Below are 27,366 nucleotides of genomic sequence, written 5' to 3' on the forward strand. Positions count from 1 at the left end.
TGAAACAATGATTGATGGGTAGGGCAGGTTCACTAGGCCTATTGCTTGTATAATTTTGTTCAGGTATACATATATACTTATATTTATGTTTATATAATCCTAGGATGGATAAGGACATACCCACAGACCACTCGACTTTCCTAATAAAAACACAGAGGTCCCCTAGGATAGCTTCTGGTGCCCTTATATCCGCCTAACGGGTCCTTCATAGGACTAATTACTTTCATCCTTCGCTTGGTACCCTTACATTTGATGAACAAAATAGGCCTATTTAATTTTGTTTCCAGACATTTAAACTCAAGGTCTTGTTAAATGAATTATTAATTCATATTTTAAGATTCCTTTCTCACCATTATTTAATTAGAAAGATTGAGAAAGTTTGTTAGAAAGTACATTCAGCCATACAGCAATAATTTCCAACGGTACCTGTTTGAAAGAGGGTATCCCTTCCAGTCTATATTATTATTATTATTATTATTATTATTATTATTATTATTATTATTATTATTATTATTGTTATTGGAAGTTGGAACCAAAGTACCTCTGTACACTCAGGCAAATAATAATAATAATAATAATAATAATAATAATAATAATAATAATAATAATAATAATTATTATTATTATTATTATTATTATTATTATTATTATTATTATTATTATTACTGACCAGTCAGATTCTCTTCAGAGAGCAAACGAATACTCAGGCGTAGCTGGAATGGAATCTGCTCTCTCTCTCTCTCTCTCTCTCTCTCTCTCTCTCTCTCTCTCTCTCTCTCTGATTCTCCTTCATAAGGCCACGGAGAGGCACACATTTTCTCTCCTAACCTGCTGAATGCTGGCTGTGTGTTATTCCCCTGGAGGAGGAGGAGGGGAGGGGGGAGGGGGGGGGAGAGAAAGAGCGTCTGTAATGTCCATGGCAATAACCTCCGGCTGGGAATGTGATAAAAAGAGAGAGAGAGAGAGAGAGAGAGAGAGAGAGAGAGAGAGAGAGAGAGAGAGAGATAAGAATCAGTGTCTGTGAATAGAATTTATTTTTTTTATTTTATTTTATTTATTTATTATTTAAAAAAAAAAGGGATTCGGTGTCCGTGAATAGAAGTTTTTATTTATATTTTTGTTAGTTTTTGTTTACAAATTCAAGGTTCCTGAGAATAAATTTTTTTAAAGGCTTCTAGTTTGTTATGACAGCTGGTTTTTAAAGTCCGTCTTCCAAAATATTTCTTGATTATGAATGTGTAAAACTATATATATATATATATATATATATATATATATATATATATATATATATATATATATATATATATATATATATATATATATATATATATATATATATATATATATATATATATATATATATATGACCCATCTATAAATGGGCACCACCGTCGTCTGGGGAAATGAATAAAACGTTTTGGGTGGGTCTCAGCTTCATCCCTGTTGATGATTTGCTGAGAACCTAAAGGCTCTATTGTTTCTGAGCCATCTCCCTAAAAGGGGAACCACACACACACACACACACACACACATATACACACACATATATATATATACATATATATTATATATAAAATCATCAATATTATTATATATATATATATATATATATATATATATATATATATATATATATATATATAGAGAGAGAGAGAGAGAGAGAGAGAGAGAGAGAGAATTACAGGTGGCATATATTTCTTTTTTTTGTGCATCTTACCGTAAGTTGTGCATAAGAAAGTCTCGTACAAGGAAAAAGGAAAACTCTATTAGGATTTCTTTTAAACACTCGGCGAATATATAAACGTGAGAGTTAAATAATTGAGAAAATGGAATCTTACCCAACATTAACGGTACGTTCCAAGCCCCTCGTGATGATAATCCTAAAATCAGTAATAATTTTCTTACTAATAATATAATTATTGATAATATAATCAGTGACATTTAAAGTTTAGAAGAAGAAGCGTTTTATGAATCTTTCGTAAATTAGTTTCAGGATAAATGTGTCAATCAAAATAATAAAATCCTTTTTACTTTCTTGCAGGTCCTGTTATGCGCGCCTTCACTCAAGGTATGTAGTATGTAGGATTGTAGGATTTCACTGCAATGTAATCCATTAATCCGCCCCAGCGATTCGTTATTTTTTTTAACTGTCTTAAGCAGTCGGATTAGAGAATTTCTCCTTAGAGGTATTCGGTCGTTCAGAAAAAAAATGGATAAAAAAATATAGAAACCTCCAGGGATTTCCGTATTTTTGTGGAATGTGGCTGTGTTTGAATGTTAAAACTCGGTATTTTGTGTAAAAAAATCGTAAAAAGTGACTTGGAAACACTCGGCACATTTGGGTCGGTAATGCCGAGCGGAAGTTGATTGCAAAGCTAAAGTTTTTGCGACATAATTCGAAGGTATGTCAATGGAGAAATTAAGAGAACCCATCATTTGGCATCACTGAAATTCTCCTCGACCCTCCCCTCCCTCCCTCCATTCCCCTATCCCCTCCATACCACCGCCACCGCCACCACCACACGAGAGTCCCCACCCCTCCCCCCCTCCCCCATTCCCCTAACCTGCTCTTACAGAAAGAATGCGGTGGGTTTCCAAACGCTTCAAGAATCTTCATTCCCCGATAGAAAGTGTCTGGGTTATGAGAGAGAGAGAGAGAGAGAGAGAGAGAGAGAGAGAGAGAGAGAGAGAGAGAGAGAGAGAGAGAGAGACGTTGACACCCACCAAACGCCTCACTTAGAGACCCACTTTTTAAAAAGATTTGAGGTTGATCGCTGTGCTTCTTGTTCTTCTTCGTTCATTTTGGTGTTTGTGTATGTGTGTGTGTGTGTAAACGTGCATGTGTGTGTTTGTGTATGTGTGTGTGCGTGCGTGCGTGTGTGTGTATGTGTGTTTGAAGTAAGTCTGGCAGTGTGGAATTTCTTTATTGGCGATGGTCGCCCCAAAAGACACCTGGCAGAGTTTGTGAGAAGTGCACTGACCGGCCTTGTATGCCATGTGAGGCAAGGACCCGCAAGGTTGGTACGCCTGACTCAGAGAGAGAGAGAGAGAGAGAGAGAGAGAGAGAGAGAGAGAGAGAGAGAGACTACAGCACAGCAGCAGCAGCAGCAGCAGGTAATATACGGTTAGGTTGGCTGCCCTGAGCCAGTCTGGTGGTGGTGTTCGGTTCTCGTCTCCGGACGGCGGCTTCGACTTAAATTCCTTGACATATATGGCGATTGCTTTGGCGTCCGCCGCGGATTCCGTTAATGAACTTCCATGGCGGATTCGAAATCATTCATATTCCTTTGTTGAGTCGCGTTTTATTCGGTTGATCCGCGCTGAAAAGAATGATTCTGATAGTGTCGGTTATCGTTCGAAGGCCGAAGGTGTCGTTGGCCTTTGTGTAACCGAGTGGACGATGGTAAACGATAAGTTGCGTATTTACATACCAGTCCTCACATTCTAGGCTACCGATGGGAATGTCTTTTGGGCGACTACGGATGAGCGCTGAATGAAAATTAGGGAGAAATCATAGTCTGGAAGAATTTCCTGATTAGAGACCCTTCCTCTCTCCCTCCCCCTCTATTCCACCACCGCTCCCTCCCTCCCCCTCTCTCTCTCTCCCATCCCTCCGGAATGGATAATAGAAAACGGGAAAAAGTGGTCGTGAGAGAAAATGGAATTCTTCGGCTAGGGTTTAAGGGTTGACTAAGCTATGTTGATAGATGGGCCTTTGGTTTAATGTCTGTCGTATTGTTGAGAATCTTAATGTTTATATGTATATATATATATATATATATATATATATATATATATATATATATATATATATATATATATATATATATATATAAATGTGTGTGTATTTGATATTTATGATATTTACGCTAATGACATCAAAATACAGTAATGGCATCAATAGCAACTGTATTTGCAACTTATAATGATTTTTTTAATCAACAGTAGCTATGGAAATAGCTCTCCATACTCTAGTAACTACTCATTGTCTAAAATCTTTGAAAATGATAATGCCTGCCAATGTCTGCGAATGGAAGGTTTAACAGAACCGTTTTTTTTTTCACTAAAGATTTTATTAATTTGTTTCATTTCTTGGTGAATTCCCAGAGTCTTTAGTTAATCCTTTGAGCCTCTGGTTATTCCATGAGCCTGTTATTCCTTCAGTCTTTACGTATTTCCGAGTCTATTAGTCCCTGAGTCTTTAGTTATTCCCTGAACCTCAAGTTATTTCATAAGTCTGTTATTCCCTGAGTCTTTAGTTATTCCACGAGTCTATTATTTCCTGGGTCTTATTTCCAGTTCCTCTAGTCCACTGATTCTTTTTATTCTCTGAATGTTTAGTCATTCTCCATTTATTCCCTGAGTAGTTATTCTCTAAGTCTGTTATGTTCTGTGTGTTTAATTATTCCCTTAGTCTTTAGTTATTACCTGAGTCTTTAGTTATTCCCTGAATCTTTATTTATTTCCAATTCCATTATTCCCTCAGAATTAGTTATTCAGGTAGCCTACAGTTATTCCCTAAATTTATTATATTTGATTTTTAGTTATTCCCTGAGCCTAAAAGTATTCCCTGAGTCTTTAGTTATTCCCTGAGTCTTTATTTATTCCCTGATCCTCAAGTTATTCTCTGAGTCTTTAGTTTTCACTGAGCCTCAAGTTATACCCCAATGTTGGTATTCCCTGAGCCTGAAGTTATTTTCCAAGTTTCTTATTACCCAGGGCATTCAGTTGTTCCCCAAGTTAGGTATTCCCTGAGCCTGAAGTTATTTCCCAAGTCTGGTATTCCTTGAGCCTGAAGTTATTTCCCAAATCTGTCTTTCCCAGAGCCTCAAGTTATTCTCCAAATCTGTTATACAGTAGAAGTAGACTTTTGTTAGACCTTGATTGGACAAACTGCGAATTTGAGCTAATTTAGCGTTATCGGACATTACCATAAGTGTTACTGAACATGATGTTGCAAAGCACTGCTTTTGTTCCCGAACATGATGCTGAAAGTAGTGCGTTTGTTCCTGAACATGATGCTGTAAAGCAGTGCTTTTGTTCCAGAAGATGATGGTGGAAAGCACTGTATTTGTTCCAGTAGATGATGGTGGAAAGCACTGTATTTGTTCTTGAACATGGTGGTGGAAAGCAGTGCTTTTGTTCCTGAACATGATGCTGTAAAGCAGTGCTTTTGTTCCTGACCATGATGGTGGAAAGCAGTGCTTTTGTTCCTGAACAATGATGGAGAGCAGTGTATTTATTCTTGAACATGATTGTGGAAAGCTGTGCTTTTGTTCTTTGGAGAGCAGTGTTCTTGAACATGATTGTGGAAAGCTGTGCTTTTGTTCATGAACATGGTATTGGAAAGCAGTGCTTTTGTTCATGAACATATGCTACAAATCAGTGCTTTTGTTTCTGAACATGATTCTGTAAAGCAGTGCGTTTGTTCTTGAACATGTGGTGGAAAGTGGTGCTTTTTGTTCCTGAACATAATAATGGAAAGTAGTGCATTTGTTCCTTAACATGATTCTGTAAATGTACATTTGTTCCTGAAAATGATGGTGGTAAGTAGTCCTTTTGTTCCTGAACATGATGGTGGAAAGCAGTGCTTTTGTTCCTGAACATAATAATGGAAAGTAGTGCATTTGTTCCTGAACATGATTCTGTAAACAATACATTTGTTCCTGAACTTGATGGTGGAAAGTAGTGCTTTTGCTCCTGAACATGATGGTGGAAAGTAGTGCTTTTGTTCCTGAACTTGAATGGTGGAAAGCAGTGCATTTGTTCCTGAACATAATAATGGAAAGCAGTGCATTTGTTCCTGAACATGATTCTTTAAACAGTACATTTGTTCCTGAACATGATGGTGGTAAGTAGTGCTTTTGTTCCTGAACATGATGGTGGAAGGAAGTGCGTTTGTTCCTGAACATAATAATGGAAAGTAGTGCATTTGTTCCTGAAAATGATTCTGTAAACAGTACATTTGTTCCTGAACATGATGGTGGAAAGTAGTGCTTTTGTTCCTGAACATAATAATGGAAAGTAGTGCATTTGTTCCTGAACATGATTCTGTAAACAATACATTTGTTCCTGAACATGATGGTGGAAAGCAGTGCATTTGTTCCTGAACATAATAATGGAGAGTAGTGTTTTTGTCCCAGAACATTATGGTGGAAAGCAGTGCATTTGTTCCTGAACTTGATGGTGGAAAGTAGTGCTTTTGTCCCTGAACATGATGGTGGAAAGCAGTGCTTTTGTTCCTGAAGATGGTGGTGAAAAGTAGTGCTTTTGTTCCTGAAGATGGTGGTGAAAAGTAGTGCTTTTGTTCCTGAAGATGGTGGTGAAAAGTAGTGCTTTTGTTCCTGAAGATGGTGGTGAAAAGTAGTGCTTTTGTTCCTGAAGATGGTGGTGAAAAGTAGTGCTTTTGTTCCTGAAGATGATGGTGGAAAGTAGTGCTTGTGAACATTATGGTTGAAAGCAGTGTTTTTGTTCCTGAAGATGGTGGTGAAAAGTAGTGCTTTTGTTCCTGAAGATGGTGGTGGAAAGTAGTGCTTTTGTTCCTGAAGATGGTGGTGAAAAGTAGTGCTTTTGTTCCTGAAGATGGTGGTGAAAAGTAGTGCTTTTGTTCCTGAAGATGATGGTGGAAAGCAGTGCTTTTGTTCCTGAAGATGGTGGTGGAAAGTAGTGCTTTTGTTCCTGAAGATGGTGGTGAAAAGTAGTGCTTTTGTTCCTGAAGATGGTGGTGGAAAGTAGTGCTTTTGTTCCTGAAGATGGTGGTGGAAAGTAGCGCTTTTGTTCCTAAAGATGGTGGTGGAAAGTAGTGCTTTTGTTCCTGAAGATGGTGGTGGAAATCAGTGCTTTTGTTCCTAAACATGATGGCGAAAAGCAGTGCATTTGTTTCTGAACATGATGGTGCAAAGTAGTGCATTTGTTCCTGAACATTATGGTGGAAATCAGTGCGTTTGTTCCTGAACATGATGGCGGAAAGCAGTGCATGTGTTTTTGAACATGATGGAAAGCAGTGCTTGTGCTCCTAAAACGTGATAGCCGAAAGCGTTGCATTTGTTCCTGAACATGATACCACAAAGCAGTGCTTTTGTTCCTGAACATGATGGTAGAAAACAGTGCATTTGTTCCTGAACATGATGGTGGAAAGCAGTGCATTTATTCCAGAACATGGTGCAGCACAGCAATGCTTTTGCTTGATTACCAACACTGAGCGACTAATTTCTGTGGCAGTACCCACCTAAAAGCATAGTGGTACTTGCAGGAAACCTCAGCCTAACCTGTTATAATCTAGATCGATTCTCCTCACGGGTCGTTGGGGAATTTCTTCATTTGATTTTCATTATGGATACAAGGCTTCGTGGTGACAAGCGTATTCAAAAAAGTGTAAAGAAATCGGTGAGTTGAGGGTTTATTGTGATTCTTAAAAATACTTGAAAGGAAGATGTTGTACCGGACGTTTATTATTATTAAAGCATTTCATGTTTTATTTTCATATCCTTTAAGGTGTACATTACAGTGCTTATAATGCATTTAAAGTTCCTGTTTGCCTACTTATCATGTATGTTTCGATTTTTGTTGTGTCCTTAAAAAAAAAAAAAAAAAAAAAACTCATAGGTTGGGTAGTGCCGTCAGTGCGCCTCATGCCGTGCACTGTAGGCATTACTTACGGTTCTTTGCAGTGCCCCTTCCATGGTCCCTAGATGCAACCCCTTTCATTCCTTTTACTGTACCTCCGTTCATATTCTCTTTTCTTCCATTTTACTTTCCCCGGCCCTCTCCTAACAGTTGATTCATAGTGCAACTGCAATGTTTTCCTCCTGTTATACCTTGAAAATCCTCATTGTCTGTATCTCTCTCAGCGTTGAATGACTTCATAGGTCCCAGCGCTTGGCCTTTGCCCTGAAATCTGCATTGTATTCTGTTCCACAACAAAAATCGAAACATACGTGATAAGGTGGCTAGTAGGCACTTTTAAACGGATTTAAGTACTTTAATGTATATCTTCGAAACTTTAAAGGATGACAGTCCTTAGGAACTCCAAAATCACCGACTTTCATGAGATTGAAGTAAATCATGAAATGGTTTAATAAGAAAAGTCGGGGACAACATCCGCTTTTGATGTATTTTTAAGGACCTCAATAACCTCCTAACTTTTTAACTCCTCGATTTCTTCATACTGTTTGGATACGCTTGTCACCGAGAAGCCTTGAATCCAAAATGGAGATCAAATGAAGAAATCCCACAATTATCTGAGCGGAGAATCGATCTAGCTTACATGGGTTTGGTTTAGATTTCTTTTTAAGTAGGGTTCTTGTTACAAAACTGTTTCCACTAATCTCTCTCTCTCTCTCTCTCTCTCTCTCTCTCTCTCTCTCTCTCTCTCTCTCTCTCTCTCTCTCTCTCTCTCTCTTGAAAACATATATCAGCAAATAAATATAAATAAATAAAAATGCAAGGAAATTATTAAAATACAAGGAGGATTGTATTAGGGTAGTAATGCATTGCGGGTAAACATACACAATTCCTTCGTAACCACGGGCTCAAAAATTTAGCCTGATTATGAAAATAAAATTGAAAGAAGAATTGAATTGGGAAATGGAGATGGATGAAATAAAAATCGCATATTTAACTATAATTCCCTTAATCATTAACTAAAGTATTTCTCGAGATCAATGGAATCTCCAGATATCTGACTGATATTCCATTTATTGGTACATTTGCAATTATGTATGTCTTTGTAGAGATGAACGTAATTCGTTCTGATTTTCAATGTCATTTTTTTCGTGATATTTCCCGTAAAATACGAAATATTATTGGAAACTGATGGTATTCCGATCCATTTGTATTCATTGTTTTTATCCAGTCCCTGTTTAAGACTACTCTCTCTCTCTCTCTCTCTCTCTCTCTCTCTCTCTCTCTCTCTCTCTCTCTCACACACACACACACACACACACACACACACACACACACACACACACACACACACACACACACACACACACTGAAACATGGCGTGCGCAACGCGTAGAGTTTAGTAGCGACAAATAATTCCCATTTTCTTTAACGTCTTTTCAGACGGTGACTTCACGAATTTAACTGAGTGGCCCTTGTAAATCTGATAAAAAAAAAAAAAGCCCTGTTGTTCTGCTCATTAAGATAACGACTGAATTTATGGAGTTCAGCTGCTTCACAAATTAACCTTTTAAAGCAACATTTGGGTATTTGTGGTATTTTTTGGCTTAGAATATATTCGCACGAAACATTATATAACCATTTGCTAGTTTTATTAATGGTTAAGAGTTGTGTAGACTGTCCAGAAGCTAGACTTGGGTCATCACTAACTAAAGCATTTGATTGACAGCTTTCTTTACATGCAATAACTTTAGCAAATCCCAAGTTATTTGGTGAATGAAAATGCATTGAAGAAAATATCCAAGACCCGGATTTTGGACCAAAGTATTTTTTGTTTTTGTTTTTTGCATATATTTCTAGTTACAGAATATACGTGTAATTGAAAATATAAATATTATGATCATTATTTACTCCAAAATTCCTCGGAATTCTTTTAAAGAAATATGAAGGTGTAATGCTAAAGTTACCCATTGCAACCGCCCGTAATTTTCGTTTTCTTTCTTTACCCAAGGTCGTCCACGCTGTAGCTAACTGAAGCATGTGAATGATAATTTTCTTGCCACGTGTTAACCTGAAACTAACTTTAGTTATTTGGTAGAGAAAACATATTAAAAACAATATCCAAGACCTGGATTTTGAAATGAAGTATTTATTAAATATGTCGGATAATATTTATAGTTGCAGATTATACGTGAAGTTAAAGGTACAAGTATTATGACCATTATGTACTCGAGGAATTCTCGGGATTCTTTGAAAGTGGTGGAAAGGAGTTTTGCTGAAGTTACCCATTAACCCGAAGTGGAAAGAAAACGGACGCGCTTTTCAATGGTATACTACGCTATTTCGCGATAGTAGCTCCCCTCAACCTGAAATACTCGGCGTTCACCTAAACTCCCTTGATTAAAAACCCCGTTTGTGCCCCGCGCAGATGATTAATAACGAAACCATTTATGTAAACAGCCTCCCTCCCTGTTTGCCCGAGTATATACGTGTGTGATCGTCCAGCAGGAAACACAATCCACGGCTCGGCACTTGTCGAAATCTTATGTAAACGAAAGAGTTGAACGAGAGAGAGCTCTTGAGAGCTATCTTAACGGCGCACTGGGGCGCTCTTGACGCTGTCTTCGGTGGTAATTGTTCGTGGGTGAGTAAAGCCACTTCAGGTTAGATGCCCAGGCCATTAAAAAAAGAGAGAGAGAGAGAGAGAGAGAGTGAAAAAAAAGGAGGTAGGTTGGGGTATCGTAGATGATACACGCTCGCACAGTGGTGAGACTTCATAAAAGGAGTATATGTATGCCCCGAGAAGGCGTTTCGGTGGTAAGGAAAACAAACAGGTGTTGTTGACGTGGGAGGATTGTAATGATTTATCTCTCGTCCTCAATACTGGGTTGTATTCTTTATAACTTTCATAGGGTTTGTGTTGTGAATTCTTGCAAGAATATGAAATGTTCCACTCTGTGGAATGACGTGTTGTCAACACTATTATTATTATTATTATTATTATTATTATTATTATTATTATTATTATTATTATTATTATTATTCAGAGATAAACCCATTCTTATGGAACAAGCCCACCACGGGGGCCATTAACTTGAAATTCAAGCTTCCAAAGAATATTATGGCGTCCATTAGAAAGCAGTAACAGGAAATACAGAAACACGAAATCAGTTATTAAAAAAATAATAAAAAGTAAAAATTAACGTAAGTAAATTATGAAAGTACAAGCAAAATTAAATTCGTTACTTATCCTCACATTTACTTACTGAAGAGGACTAACACTGAGTTTATCCCCGAATTAAGAAAATACGATCTTGTTAGGTATTTTGATAGAAGGGGGAGAGAACATCACCTACTGTATGCGACTCTCAGGTCACCCTCCACCCGCCGCCTCCCCCCACCCCAGTCACTCCAACCCCTCCCCCCCCCCATCCCTCTCCCCCCATTCGGTTCGCCTTAGTTCAGCCATCAGGGGTTGAACAGAGGGTTTCTTTCATTCCCGAAACTGACCCACGATGCCAACTACTGATTCACGGCCCATTATGTAAAGGAGTTCCTGGAAGCTGTGTGTGTGTGTGTGTGTGTGTGTGTGTGTGTGTGTGTGTGTGTGTGTGTGTGTGTGTGTGTGTGTGTGTGTGTGTAAGTGTGCGTATTTGTTTGTTTCGCTTTATTTAAAAGGTAATTTATGCTGTTTGGCAAAACAAAGGATCGGAAGGAAAAGTTGTCGGTTTGCAAAAGCTTTTAGTTTATTTTATATTAATTTTTTGCGCGTAAATTAAAAAAAAAAAAATAAAACGGGAAATGTTATTTTGGGCACAAGTGTTGAGTTCGTTCACATTTTAGTAAGGCTTTCACCACCGTGTAATTTAGGCTAACTTACAGTGGCCGCACTGATTTTTTTTAACTCTCTCTCTCTCTCTCTCTCTCTCTCTCTCTCTCTCTCTCTCTCTCTCTCTCTCTCTCTCTCTCTCTCTCTCTCAAGGGAATGCCCACGAAAACCCTCGTACGTATCACTACGGTCAAAACATTCCTTTTCCGCTTCTCATTGCAGAAAGAACACCGCCAGTTTTTTTTTATGTTTTTTTTTTATTTTTTTTTTATAATTCCTCTCCAACGAAACCAAACGGCGACTACAACATACTACATACATAACCGCCCGTGACGGTTCGATTTCTCGCCTAAATTTAGAAAGGGGGAGGGGGGGGGGAGGGGGCGGGGTTGGTGGGGGAGGGGAAGTGTCCGAGAGCACTTGAAACAATTGACGCCTGAAGAGAGGGCAGACAAGTGCAGCAAAGTGATGACAAAAACACTCGTTATGTCGGCGACCCTTTTTCGGGCTTAGGGGAAGGGGAGGGGAAGGGGAGGGGAGGGTACAGGGTAGGGGGAGAGGGGGTGTGGACCACGGAGTTCGGAAATACTCATTTAAAACGAGAGAGAGAGAGAGAGAGAGAGAGAGAGAGAGAGAGAGAGAGAGAGAGAAGGCCATAGACTTTCGGTGAGATTTTTGTTCTGAAATACAATAATTCTCCTTGTATTTAAATAATCAACTTACATTTTTACTTATTCATTTATTTACTGACTGATTTGTTAATTTATCAGTTTTTCTGATAACTGATCTCCTTCTCTTTTTGCATTTCCTATTATTACCTTCTGAAACTTCTTTCGAATGAACACCTTAATATTCTTTGGAAGCTTGAATTTCCGAGTCAATGGCCCCTTTTGTGGGCTTGGACCATGTGATTAAGGGTCATCTTTTGAATAATAATAATAATAATAATAATAATAATAATAATAATAATAATAATAATAATAATAATAATAAAATGTCCTTTGGAGGCAATTTCAAGAATGGCACCTTTTGGAGCAGATATTACAGCTGTTATGTTTGCCGATAATATATTTGCATATTAACGTTTTATCTATCGATTTGGACCTTTTTTTTTTTTTTTTTTTAGACTTCGAAAGAGAACTGCCAAATTTAGTTGTCTTTTCCACTGATCGATTCATCGACTTTTTAACCTGGCGTTGATACTTACAGAAATTTGGGTTTTGTCATCTATTATTATTTTTATTTTATTTTATTTTTTTTTTTTTTAGCAAACCGAATTTTTATTTTATAAAGAATAACACTAGATCTTTTAAAATTACTTTGATGAAAAAAAAAAAAATTAAGGCTAGAGTTGTATTACCATGCTAAGAAGTTAGAAACCATAGTTGACATTAAGAGAACTATATTCCCCCTCCCCCCAACCCCCTTCGTCAGCCACTCCCTTCTGCGGGATGTAAGCTTCCTAGGGCGCCCCACCGGAAATCCCGAGTCGGAGATACTCACTAGATGCAGCTTTCGAGTTTAGAATGTGCGGTTATCTTTGGGACAATCTCCAGACCCTTTTGAACCGTGCGCATTGTGTACGGCACGTCTGACACGTACGGCTCCTAAGAGAGAGAGAGAGAGAGAGAGAGAGAGAGAGAGAGAGAGAGAGAGAGAGAGAGAGAGTGCGGTGTTATTTGTAGAGACTGTGGCAGGATATGACACTCCCTGAGATTGAGGCTGAGGGAGGAAAGCGAATTACAACTATAACGAGAGAGAGAGAGAGAGAGAGAGAGAGAGAGAGAGAGAGAGAGAGAGAGAGAGAGAGAGAGAGAGAGGAAGTATTTCGTGAACGGTTCCTTACTTGTGCATTAAGGATTAGTTTACCCAGTCAAGATCCTGTTTTCAATTCTCATATGACAGTATATACGTTTTGGTAGAGTACAGATCGCTCTCTCTCTCTCTCTCTCTCTCTCTCTCTCTCTCTCTCTCTCTCTCTCTCTCTCTCTCTCTATTTCGCAGTTAAGGTCAAAGAGTCCACGGGCGACTCTTTCCTCATTAACTTTGTAGAGCGAACGTGGGCCCCTAGAGAGAGAGAGAGAGAGAGAGAGAGAGAGAGAGAGAGAGAGAGAGAGAGAGAGAGAGAGAACTAAACTAATGGATGGACTAAAGAAAAAAAGTGTTTAGGTTATTTGACGTCACGGGGCGTCTAGAAGGAGGCGTGAGTGAGGCCCACTGGCTATAATGGATGTTGTAGGGTTGTTAGGTTGTTTTAATTAGGGTTGTAAAAACAATGTCGATGGGACCTTTGTAGCCAGCGATGACGTCAGCTGCTTCTTCCTTCACAGGGCATGAGGGCGATAAGCGCCCTTCCTCTCCTCCCCTGAGGAAGAACTCCTCCCCTGACCTCCTCCCCTGAAGAAGAACTCTTCTTCCCCTGAGGAAGAACTCCTCCTCCCCTGAAGAAGAATCCTTTCTCCCCTGAGGAAAAATCCGTCCTCTCCTGAGGAAGAATCCGTCCTCCCCTGAGGAAGAATCCGTCCTCCCCTGAGGAAGAATCCGTCCTCTCCAGAAGAAGAATCCCTCCTCCCCTGAGGAAGAATCCCTCCTTCCCTGAGGAATAATTCCTCCTCCCCTGAGGAAGAATCCCTCCTCCCCTGAGGAAGAACCCCTCCTCCCCTGAGGAAGAATCCCTCCTTCCCTGAGGAAGAATCCGCCCACCCCTGAGGAAGAACTCCAGTTTACCTCCTGTTACACCTTTTAAATCCCGTACTCTTAATTTTTCTGTCAACACTGAATGACCTTATATGGCCCCGGTGCTTAGCCTTCGTCCTAAATTGCATATTCTACGAAGAGCACACAAGTGCCGGAGTCGCATTAAACGCATTGTTCGTCGAATCTAAATTGCATGGCAAGCATGTGACACAACCAGCCAGATGGTCTACTAGCAGCATCAGGCACGAAGGTGTAGCCGAGACTAATAGAGTGGCAACGCAGTGCAGGTCCTTTTATTGACGCGTCTGGTTGATATCCCCCAATCTCGAAGCGGCATCTGGTTGATAAAGCGTATTGTCTCTCTCTCTCTGTCGCCGACACCCTCATTAAGTACCTCTTGGCCCTTTTCGCGGATGTCATAGGGCCTTCTTGTTTCGTTTTTCTGTGGTGGACGAGGGCTGCGGAGCCAAGGGTGGGGGGTGTGGATTAGGGGCGCTTCACCCCTCTCCCCGTGACATTATTATTTTTTTATTTCAATAATTTTGAAAGGCACTTTCTCCGAAAGTGTATTCGGCTAGCAGACTGCCATTAAAGGACTCTGAGAAGGAGTTTGGATTAGGAAAAGGAGGTTGTGGGGATTGGGGGGGAGGGGGTTTGTTAAGCTATAGTGCCGTATCGTTGAGGGGAGAAAAGTCACATCATAAAATGGCTGATTTCAGTTATAGTTTTAGTTTCAATAAAATATGTCGATTAGAACTGGGATGAAAATCAGTTCCTTTACAAATCAGTATGGTACAGACTTCATATCTTTTCCAGGTAAATAGGTTTCATCAACTGAAATAATAATAATAATAATAATAATTATAATAATAATAATAATAATAATAATAATTATAATAATCTGATCACTGAGTCCACAGATAAGGTAACTCAGAGTTATGAAGTAACTCGAGAGCAGCTGATACAAGTTCATCTTTCAAAAGATATCAGCCCCGTAGGGAGTGAGTGCCGTCAGTGCACCTCATGCGGTGCACTGTAGGCATTACTTGAGGTTCTTTGCAGCAACCCTTCGGCCCCTAGCTGCAACCCCTTTCGTTCCTTTCAGTGTACCTCCTTTCATATTCTCTTTCTTCCATCTTAATTTCCTCAACCCTCTCCTGAGAATTGATTCAGAGTGCAACTGCCAGGTTTTCCTCCTGTTACACCTTTCAGACTTTTTCGCTGTCAATTTCCGCTTCAGCGCTGAATGACCTCATAGGTCCCAAACCAATTTGGGTTCGCCAGAACCTGAGTTGTTTTGAGAGCCAGTAAATGACATTGCAAGGTAATAAAAAAAAGAAGAAAAACTAAGTAGAAAGAGGAACCTTTTGACAGGAGTGCCGGAAGTCGCGCAAAAAACCGAACACTTAAATACTTTCACCTGGTTAATGCGGGGGGGGGGGCACTTTCCCGAAGAGTGCCCCAAGATATATTGCGAATTATAACCCGAAACTTTATTTACCTTGTCTTTCGTCAATATTTATAAAAGACAAGATAGAATTAAGCTCTCTTTCAGATGAGCAATGGTCAGAGACCGCCTTAATCATTGTTTCCGGCGGGCATTTGAAGTGGGGCGCTTCGCACCACCAATATTACTCGGTAAATAAACTGAGCGACAATAAATTACGACCCTTGAACGGCGTCTCAAAGGCCAGTCATTTCATTTTCTCTGCCAGTGTCAAGTGCAGTCGGCGAAGGTCAGTCGCGTGACCTTTTAAGAGAGAGGTCAGGTGGCAGGTCGCTGTGGGAAGAACCCAGAGCGCTCCTATACGGGTCTGGTGGAGGGAGAGGGACTTTTTATAGGAAGAACGCTTTATAGGTTCTAAAAAGTAGTAGTTAGTGAACTCTCTTTGTAACGGAATCTTCCTGTGCTTTCGTTCTCTTGAACCTTTTTGAGATGTCCTGATTTTTTTATAAGACTTTTTTTTTTGGTTTAAGTTTTGAGTTTTCTGTAAAAGAAAACTATTGTGCCGGCTTTTTCTGTCCGTCCGCACTTTTTCTGTCCGCACTTTTTTCTGTTCGCGCTTTTTCTGTCCGCACTTTTTTTCCGTCCGCACTTTGTTCTGCCCGCACTTTTTCCGTCCGCACTTTTTCCGCCCGCACTTTTTCCGTCCGCACTTTTTCTGTCCGCACTTTTTCCGTCCGCACTTTTTCCGTCCGCACTTTGTTCCGCCCGCACTTTTTTCCGCCCGCACTTTTTCCGTCCGTTTTTCTGTCCACCCTCAGACTTTAAAAACTACTTAGGCTAGAGGGCTTCAAGCTGGTATGTTGATCATCCACCCTCCAGTCATCAAACATACCATAGCCTTAATAGTTTTTATTTTATTTAAGGTTAAAATTAGCCGTAATCGTGCTTCTGGCAACGATATAGGATATGCCACCACCAGGCTTCGGTTAAAATTTCATGGACCGCGGCTCATACAGCATTACACCGAGACCACCAAAAGATAGATCTATTTTCGGTGACCTTGACTATACGCTGTACAGAAAACTCGATTGCGCCGAAGAAGTTTCGGTGCATTTTTTACTTGTTAAGTGTTCGCCTTAGTCTTCTTAAAGAAATATTTTATAACAATTAAACTCTCTGGTAATCAATATAAATTGAATGTATACACTAATTATTAATACTTGAAGCCCCGTCAGGAAAATAACGGACACTATTACCGGCGTTATTGTTTCTTTCGATTACGAAATATAATTGCGTTTTGCTTAAAGGAAAAGTATTTCTCTTGTACTTTAGCAACAAGAATCCATATCACTTTAGTCACTGTGCTTTAGCAAATGCATATGTTATACGCCTATTTATTTTATGAAAGAGTTATTTCCCTAAACAGGAGTCAGAATCTAAAGGTTTCTCTGCACTTAATTTGTGTACACACAATATATAGAATTATATATGTATTTGTATATTTATACATATATCTATACATGTTTATATAAAGATAAAGACAAAATCCACGAAGGAAAGAGAAACAATGCAAGGCCTTTCGATTTTTGTCCTTTACTGAGCATACGAGAAGTCGAAAGGCCTTGCAGTATTCCATAGTTTCCCTGTCCTTCGTGGATTTTGTCTCTATTTAAATTTTCATCACGTTCCATATTTTCGTGATTCACTTGTACAAGTTTATATATATATATATATATATATATATATATATATATATATATATATATATATATATATATATATATATTTATATTATTTATTTATTTATATTTATATATGTATATATATAAAGATATATACATATATACTCATACATACTTAGTTACTTGGAGACCTTGTTTTGGGTCCAAATGTTTGTGTGGTCCAGTCCAATATGTGCTGATAAAGATGAATTGTTTTCGACCAGATTCCGCCATGTTTATTTAACTTCGAGCTTGGAAACGACGCCATGTTTTTGTGGAGGTCACGTGCCTCCTGACAGGCAGAACAAAAGCAAATAAAAATGATACCTCCCCAATGGCAGACGCTCTCTCTCTCTCTCTCTCTCTCTCTCTCTCTCTCTCTCTCTCTCTCTCTCTCTCTCTCTCTCTCTCTGCGTATTTATGTTCTGTTATCTGGAGTTAATATGGGTGGCTTTGCTAGTTATGACGTTTAATATTGATGTGATGTTGTGCGTGTTTTTTTTTTATATTGATGTAATTTTGTGATTATTTTTATGTCGATGTAATTTTGTGATTTTTTTATATTGATGTAATTTTGTGACGTTTTTATATTGATGTAATTTTGTGATTATTTTTATGTCGATGTAATTTTGTGATTTTTTTTTTATATTGATGTAATTTTGTGACTTTTTTATATTGATGTAATTTTGAGAATTTTTTTAATATTGATGCAGTTTTGTGACTTTTTATATTGATGTAATTTTATTTTTTATATTGAGTTTTTATATTATATGATGTAATATTGTTGCTTTTTTATTGATGTAATTATGTGACTTTTTATATTGATGTAATTTTATAAAAAAAAAAGTTATATTGATGTAATTTTATATAAAAAATTATATTGATTTTAAAAAAATATACTGATGTAATTTAAAAAAAGAATGATACTGATGAAATTATTTTATAAAAGGTTAAATTGATGTAATTGAATGACTTTTTATATTGATGTAATTTTTATACTATTAACTTGAGGTGCGAATCTTAGGAAGAGAATATTAGAGAGCATCGGATCCCGTCCGCCCAAACTGAGACCACTGGGCGGATGAAATTGGCTGCGTAAATGTATATTAGATGACATTTGAAAGATAATTTCTCTGTTTTCCTTGTCCTCGTTCATGTTACAGGAAGATTATTCATATAAATTATCGTGTCGATTATTGTAATTAAGTCCTGAGTATTCAAGTTCGTCGGAATAAGAATTTTTAAGAAAATTGTAAATTATGTGACCTCGTTGTTATGACGCTGTTTAAAAGCACAAATTATTAATGATTATAAGCCACATTAATTAGCATTTTTAATATATTATAAATAAAAACATCTCAAAATACAACACAGCGCTTAAAAATTTTTGTGTGACGCCAGAGAAAACGATATATTTATTGATATTAACGGAAACGACAGGATATAAATAGGCGAATAAAGGGGGACATCTTCCATCAGTAAACAAATGAGGGAGGGGGCGGGACTTTGGGGGGTGGGGGAGATGGGGGAGGGGAGTAGGGCATGCAGGGTGGGGTCAGCTTAGCCACGAGGGCGGGGCGGCTTAGCGCCCTTTTGTTTGGGTCACGTAAGGTCAATAATCTCGCTATGTAGAGTGTGGGCTGGGTACAGGGAAGGGCAGTTGTTGAATGCCGTCGAAATAGACGGAGAGAGAAAACTGATGACGGTCGCTATTAATTGGGGGCATTTGGGGTAGAGAGAGAGAGAGAGAGAGAGAGAGAGAGAGAGAGAGAGAGAGAGACTGACTCTTTCAGCTTGCCGTTTTAACATTCTGAAAGATTGTTGCCCCTCTAGAGGGCTTATCATTTTTGGGATGTTGGTGAATACTTAGTTCAAGTGGGGATGAAGGAGAGGGGTCGCCCATTTGAGAGAGAGAGAGAGAGAGAGAGAGAGAGAGAGAGAGAGAGAGAGAGAGAGAGAGAGAGAGGAACTATAATGGGAATAAAAGACAAATTCTTGATTGAGATTTTACCGTGATAATTTAACTACCAACTTATCTCCCTCCAATCGACTTCCAGTCGACTTCCTGCTCCCTGTCTCTACACAGTGACCGCAAGCATCCGATCTGGTCTTGGGCATGGGTACGTGAAGGCCGGAGATGCCCTGGCTGGTCTGTAACACGCCCTGGACCACGCTCTAAGACGTCTCTCTCTTAGACCGTGCCCTAGACCGTGTGATCCTGGTCTGATCTGTCATTACCGCCTCAAATTCTCCCGACTGGGGAAGTGATAGTTCAAAGGGGGTTGTATCCCTTTGTTTGCACCTAATTGAAAGGGAAACCTCTTCATTATTTATTATAATTATTATTATCATCATTATTTTATTGGACTGGGTGGTTTTTATAGTGTGGGGTTTCGGGTTGCACCCTGCCTTTTAGTCCACCACTTTTCTCATATTATTATTATTATTATTATTTAGAAAATGAACCCTATTCATACGGAACAAGCTCATCGTAGGGGCCACTGACTTGAAATTCGAGGTTCCAAAGAACAAGGTGTTCATTCGAAAGGAGTAAAGAAGGTAACGTGAAATACAGAAAGAGGAGATCAGTTATTATAAAAACAGATGAATTAACAGTCATAAATAAATAAGTAAAAATGTAAGTGAATTATTAAAATACAAGGAGAGTTGTATTAGGGTAGTAAAATAAAGGACCTCTGGATCTGAGACAGAAATCACTACATGCTAAACAATTTTGAAATTGAGCTGTGATATGACACGGTCTTTTGAAGTGGCAATTTAACAGAAAAGACGAAATTTGTGTTAATGTTATTATAAAATTAACGATTCAGTACAAATCCCATTTTAATTGCCGAGTAGTTTGAAGGACATAGTATACGTGTTCATTTATACAGTATTTTTTTTCGTAAATTTTGAAATGGCTCAAAAACAACAGTGCTCCATTTGTATTGCTTTTGACAGTATTTTACCAATTTCTGACTTTCTCCATCGACTACAGTGTTCCACTTGTATGATCGACAGGTATTCAAGTGATCTGTCGAAGTGAATTGGTCCAGTTTGGGTTTCCGCTTAACTGCGCCTCATGAAATTTCTTTCATGCAACGATGAGAAGAAGAAGAAGAAGAAGAAGAAGAAGAAGAAGAAGAAGAAGAAGAAGAAGAAGAAGAAGAAGAAGAGTGAGGTCACATCCGGCTCTGAGGACGACGTCTGCTGTCGGAGGTGCTTAGTCGCGGCTTTGGGTCAAAGGTCAAGAGACCGAGTTCGGATGAAGTTAGCACCACCACGGAGAGAGAGAGAGAGAGAGAGAGAGAGAGAGAGAGAGAGAGAGAGAGAGAGAGCTATGCAGGAAGGCATACATAATGTACACTACAGTATCACATCTACAGACAGAGAGAGAGAGGGAGAGAGAATACGTCAAAATCAACATGTTACAAAGAAACGACCATATGTTACTTTATGGAAAAGAGACTAATATATTAGTCTGAATTGCATAGGATGGGATGATATCAATAAAATTAGCGTTTTTATTTTAAATCCTTTTCATACGGACTAAATCAGAGAATATATAGAAAATATATATTATATCCATTCCAGTTATAGTTATATCTAGATTAAAAGATCAAAATATGCATTTCACATGAGGTCAGTATTAATACTCCACGGACGACCTTTAGAAAAGCCACCACCTCGCAACCTTATCAGCTGACTCCATTAAGAAAAACTGCGTCATATGAGAGAATGTTTTCCCCTCCTGGTCCATCTTTTATCACCTTTTTTTTTCTGTAACAGAAAATAATACTACTAGCAGCGTTTTGCCTTCATCAGCGCATGCGTGGAAATAACAAAAAAAAAAAAAGGTCAAAAATAATAAAAAAAAAAAAAGGTCAAAAAGAAAAAAATGGTTCTTCTTCTTCATAAATAACGAAGGCCAACGCTAACCCTAAGTTGAGAGGGTCAAGTGTACTTTGTCTGATCATAACGATAAGCCCGAAGTATTGGGCTGTTTGTTATTGTGGTTTCGAATGACTCAGGTTTCAGGGAGGTGCGTTGAAACCCCCCCCCCACCCCTTCCACCCCCCCTCCCATCCCTGGGGATGAGAGGAGGGAGGAAGGGGGGGGGAGGGGGGCTAACTAAGCAGTATCAATATTCGTGTTTAGCTTTGTTTAGTTACCGTGTTCTTGGATCAACAAGAAGGAGGTCGACGGGTTTTATAGGAGGTTTTCGGGGGCGGGGAGGGGGAGGGGGGAAGTGGGGGGTGGAAGGACCTGTCAAGTGGACGACGCCATTCTCTCTCTCTCTCTCTCTCTCTCTCTCTCTCTCTCTCTCTCTCTCTCTCTCTCTGTATCCGTCTTTGTAAAGAATTTTGGTGGTGGGTTCAAATAGGTGGTTGAACGGTATTTCATGATTGTCCCTGAATGAAAGGTTGTAAGGTGGATGCGAGTAGATTCTTCTTTTATAAGTAATTCTCGTGGCGTTAGTTCTGTCACACACACACACACACGTATGTATGTGTGTATGTATATATACTGTGTATGTATATGTATATATATATATATATATATATATATATATATATATATATATATATATATATATATCAATTAATTTATATCTATATATTGCATATATATATCAATTAATATAGATATATATATATACATAGATATAGATATATATATACACATACATACTCACATACTTATATCGTGACAGAGAAAATATAATCAAATCCAAACCTGCCGTAACCGTTCGAGCAAGGATTTGATTCCTGTCGCTAAAACTGTCTGTCTCCGTAATGCTGACTTGCATTCAAGATTTTGTTCCTTGTAGTGACAAAATGAAAACCCCAAAATTATAAAAATAAGCACAAAATCTTTTATATTTATTTATTTATCTATTTTTCTTTATTTATTAGTTTATTTATATTGTTTTTATCCGGGTCGAGTCCAGGAAATATATGTCAAGTGCTTCGAGATTCTTCTAGATTACGAATGTTTGAAATCAGTGATGCCAAAACAATAGTGATTATGGAAGAGGAGGAGGAGGAGGAGGAGGAGGAGGAGGAGGAGGAGGAGGAGGAGGAGGAGGAGGAGGAGGAAACAGGGTTGAGAGGAAACACTTCAAGGACTGAATGAAAAAGAAAAACGTTGCTTCTTCATTCATCCAGAGAGGAAGAAGAAGAGGAGGAGGAGGAGGAGGAGGAGGAGGAGGAGGAGGAGGAGGAGGATCATCCATATAGGTGATAGCACCTTACAAGTCTCTCATTCATTCACTCATTCATTCATTCCGTTAGGTACGATCTGCTGCAAGCTGATAGGAAGAAGGTGAATGAACGGGTAGACTGACGGAGAGAGAGAGAGAGAGAGAGAGAGAGAGAGAGAGAGAGAGAGAGAGAGAGAGAGAGAGAGAGAGAAGGTGTCTGTTTATTCAGTATTCAGTATATATATATATATATATATATATATATATATATATATATATATATATATATATATATATATATATATATATATATTACCTTCCTGTTTATAACACGATTGTTTATTTGTTCGTATTTTTATTTTGTTTATTTTAAATACATCGCCAGTTCTAGAGTTTATTCTTATCAGCTAATCATCTGTAGAAGAAACTCCCAAGTGGTCACAAAATACGAGCGAATGGGTCTGCCCCACGTAATGTTTCTCCACCGGTACCAAGTTTCACTTTCGTTGACTTGGGAAGATGAATTGGGAAACGGTGAAAGTTTTTTGATGTTTCCGAATTCGGTCACCTCCCCTTCCCCTTCCCCCCTCTCCCTCCCCCTGCTCCCTTGGGGGGTGTTTTAATATCATCCGCATTTTGTTGTGTATCTATATTTATCTATATTTCGTTTGGCTAAAATATTTTTTATTTCCATTTTTCATTTTTGGCCTTTTTAACCTTTAGCTTTTAAGTGTATTTTTCCATATTAATTTTGGGAATGCACTTAATTTTGGTGGTGCGCTCTTGTTGGGGATGCACCTTTTTTGGGGATGCACTTTTTGGGGGATGCACTCTTTTTGGGGATGCACTTTTTGGGGATGCACTTTTTGCACTTCTTTGGGGATGCGTATTTTGGGGATGCACTTTTTGGGGGGATGCACTTTTTGGTGGATGCTCTATTTTGGGGATACACTTTTTTGGGGGATGCACTTTTTTGCGGGGATGCACTTTTTTGGGATGCACTTTTTTTGGGGGCGGCTTGGGGAAGGGTTATTCCTGACAAGGGTTTTGATTTCCTGACATAGGATTGTTTTGATGTAAATAATCTTAAAATAGAATATATATATATATATATATATATATATATATATATATATATATATATATATATATATATATACATACATACATACATACATACAAGCATTACCTTAAAACAGTTTCCACAAGGAGGGAGATAGTGAAGGATATAATATATATACTTGAGATATTTATCAAGAGTCCAGTAGTGTATATTATGCAGTACACTTGTATTTAAACGCGACTGTCTCCCTTAGAAGCATATTTGAAACAGGGTTCACGAGCCTCATGAAGCCTTACGTAACGGTGCTGGGTACAGTATCAAGTTCAAAAATGCGATGATTCAATACCCGGTAATGGTTGGGGCACCGGTACCCCAAAGTGTCTTACGTAAGTGTGCATGGCATACACTTTCATGCGGATTTATCTAAAATCATGCCCCCTTATCAGCCATGACAGATAGCGGATGTATTTTATGAATTTTATCGTCGTGAGAGATGAGATTCCTGCATTACTTCAGGTTTGTTGCAATTTTGCATCTGAGGAAAAATAATACTGGATGTTAGGTCAGGAAAATAGCCCCCTCTCTCTCTCTCTCTCTCTCTCTCTCTCTCTCTCTCTCTCTCTCTCTCTCTCTCTCTCTCTCTCCTGCGGTTTGGAATCTGTTTACCTTCCTTTATTATTGTTGAGGTTTATGAAGGCGGCGGGCGGTGTTTTGGCAGTATTCTGGGGCGCTTGTTTGAATTCCCCGCCCTTTCCAACCGCCCGCCACCGTCGTCCACTTCACCGGACCGAGAAGGACCTCGGGTAGGGGGAGGGGGAGGGGGGGAAGGGGGAGGGAAAGGCTCAGGAAGATAGCAGCATCTTCCAAGATCACTCCGTAAGGGGGGGTGGTGCCGTCAGGGCACCTCACGCGGTGCACTGTAGGCATTACTAAAGATTTTTTGCAGCGTCACTTCCTTAGGCCCATAACTGCAACTTTTTTCATTTCTTTTATTGTACCTCCGGTCATATTCTCTTTCTTCCATATTACTTTCCAAACTCTCCTAACAGTTGTTTCATAGTGCAACTGAGAGGTTTTCCTCCTGTTACACCTTTCAAACCTTTACTCCCAATTTTCCTTTCAGCGCTGAATGACTTCACAGATCCCAGTGCTTGGCCTTTGGCCTAAATTTTATATTCCAGTTCAAGAAGACGAAGAAGAATGAGGAGGAGGAGGAGGAGGAGGATGATGAAGAGAAGCAGCTTGCCCCCTCCTGAAGGATTGCATCCTACAATACCTACTTTTCACTTTCAGGACTAGAGTAGCTCTAGATGACAGACTCAATGGGGGTCGAAGTTTACAAGATTTTTTATTTATTTATTTATTTATTTTTTGGCGAGGTATAGAGTTAGCTCTAGAGAGAGCTTGGTAACGTCAGCAGCGCTCTAATGTCCTGCTACAGCCATCCTTTACGACCCTCTTCAGAAGGCAGCCGAGGTGCTGACGGAACCTCCGATGAAACTCTGGTGTTAAACAATGTCAGTTCTCCTGGAGATGATGTTGACTTTATTCAAATTTCCCCCCCAATCATCGGTCTGTCAAGCTATTCACTTTCTGATTGGTGTATTTTTCTTTTTAGTGGACTGTTTGAATCGCCAGCTATTCAGATATTCACTAAATAAAACAGCATTAACTAAGGTGCAATGGATGGTTTTGTACCTTGGCAACCCAAGTCTGTGACCCCATGACCTCTCTTTTAAACACAGACTAGGTGGAGACCCAGGGTGACCTCACCTTATCGATTGTATTGAAAAGTTTGGTCAAGAAATGTTAGTTGCTGGTAGATAAGTTACCTTAAATTTTTTTTTTTTTAACACTGCACCTTAATTTTTTTTTTTTAACACTGCATCCCCTGAATGTCCTTATAACTTTGTGTGGTTAATTTTTGTTTTTGTTTTTCTTGCAGGTTTGGGAATTGACTCCGGAGGTGTGAGTAAAGGTTTAGTTTATGGTGGTTTTAAATTCGTGTGTTTGATGCAAGAATATACAAATAGGTTTAAGCTTTTGAAAGTTTAAAAGGTTTTAGATCATTAAAGTCAAGATAAAGTAAATATTTGTAGTTGGAATATAGGCTAGGTTTTAGTTAATTAAAGTCAAGATATAAAGAAGGTATTTGTAACTGGAATCAAGGCGAAGTTTTAGTTCAATAAAGTCAAGATAAAGTATATTTAAAGCAAGGTTTTAGTTAAAGTTAAAACTGAAATCAAGGCTAGGTTTTAGTTTAAAGAAGCCAAGATAAGGTAGATTTAAAGCAAGGTTTTAGTTAATTAAACTAAAAGCTGGAGACAAGGCTAGGTTTTAGTTCAATAAAGTCAAGATAAAGTAAATTTAAAGCAAGGTTTTAGTTCGTCAAAGTCAAAATAAAGTAAATATTTGTAACTGCAATAAAGGCTAGGTTTTAGTTCATCAAAGTCAAGATAAAGTAAATTTAAAGAAAGGTTTTAGTTAATTAAAGTAAAAACTGGAATCAAGGCTAGGTTTTAGTTCAATAAAGTCAAGATAAAATAAATTTAAAGCAAGGTTTTAGTTAATTAAAGTAAAAACTGGAATCAAGGCTAGGTTTTAGTTCAATAAAGTCAAAATAAAGTAAATTTAAAGCAAGGTTTTAGTTAATTAAAGTCAAGATAAAGTAGATATTTGTAATTGGAATAAATACTAAGTTTATAGCTCACTAAAGTCAAGATAAAATAAATATTTGTAACTGGAACAAAGGCTAAAAGAGTTGGACTATGCATGCACAGGCCTAATATGAAACCCTTTTCTCAATATTCCAGGAAACTCTTTCATACGCATGCGCACCGTTGTCAGAAAATACAGAAATGCGAGTATGAATTAATCCCCTTTAGTTAATTCGACATTTTTATTTTTGCTTCCGCTGCAGATGTGAATTTTATGACATTCTGTCCCAAGTTAGTTTAATATTTTGTTGCTGTTCAAATTGATATGCACGAAAGTTCCGGATGCAGATGAGACAGTGATTCATGGGAGAATATGTATGAATAAATATGTGTGTGTGTGTGTGTGTGAGAGAGAGAGAAAGCGAGCTTCTAAACATCCGGTTAATAGTTTTTTATTACCGCTAAGGTTGAAAAGACTGAATCATTTGCATCTGCAAGTCCTTTGAAGGAGCAAAGCCGAGTCAAAAAAATAAAAAATAAATAAAAAAATACCCAAATTTTTAAAATATAAACACATCCTTAAAATGGAGCCAAGTCTGCAGATTTTCATTAGCCATTGAAACAGGATCTCTCTCTCTCTCTCTCTCTCTCTCTCTCTCTCTCTCTCTCTCTCTCTCTCTCTCTCTGAACAGTTGTTTAATTCTATGCCATGAAATCTGTCTCTTATTTGACTGTACTGCTTTTGAACAGTTGTTTAATTCTGTGCCATGAAACGCCCCCTCCCTACCCCCCCTCTCTCTCTCTCTCTCTCTCTCTCTCTCTCTCTCTCTCTCTCTCTCTCTCTCTCTCTCTCTCTCTCTCTCTGAGGAGAAGAGGCAAGAAACATAGTGAAAATGACAGGGAGAAAATGATACGTCTCGGGAAAACAACGCCGCGAATGTTTGCGCTACGGAAGCCTGACGCCCCTAGGAAAAGATCCCGCCATTAAGGGCCCCCACGTGGAAGACATCCTTCTGGTCAGATGACCTCCAACGCCCCGTCAGGCTTTCATTAAAACGTCAAACTGATCCTGCCCCGGGGCATTCGACAGGTCACTATTGTTTGTCACGAAGAGATACGACAG

General features: G+C 38.7%; 1 long non-coding RNA gene across 1 annotated transcript in view; it reads left to right on the forward strand.

Annotated features, from left to right (window-relative positions):
* LOC136856607 (uncharacterized) overlaps window positions 1-27,028 on the forward strand; it is a 66,845-nt gene extending 39,817 nt beyond the window's left edge. Inside the window, exons 3-4 of the long non-coding RNA XR_010858420.1 lie at window positions 2,045-2,071; window positions 25,532-27,028. This is a non-coding gene — a long non-coding RNA (uncharacterized lncRNA). The remainder of the gene's footprint in view (window positions 1-2,044; window positions 2,072-25,531) is intronic.
* The last annotated feature ends 338 nt before the right edge of the window (window positions 27,029-27,366 follow it).

The sequence above is a fragment of the Macrobrachium rosenbergii genome, chromosome 36 (genome assembly GCF_040412425.1).
Source record: "Macrobrachium rosenbergii isolate ZJJX-2024 chromosome 36, ASM4041242v1, whole genome shotgun sequence".
NCBI classification, from domain to species: domain Eukaryota; kingdom Metazoa; phylum Arthropoda; class Malacostraca; order Decapoda; family Palaemonidae; genus Macrobrachium; species Macrobrachium rosenbergii.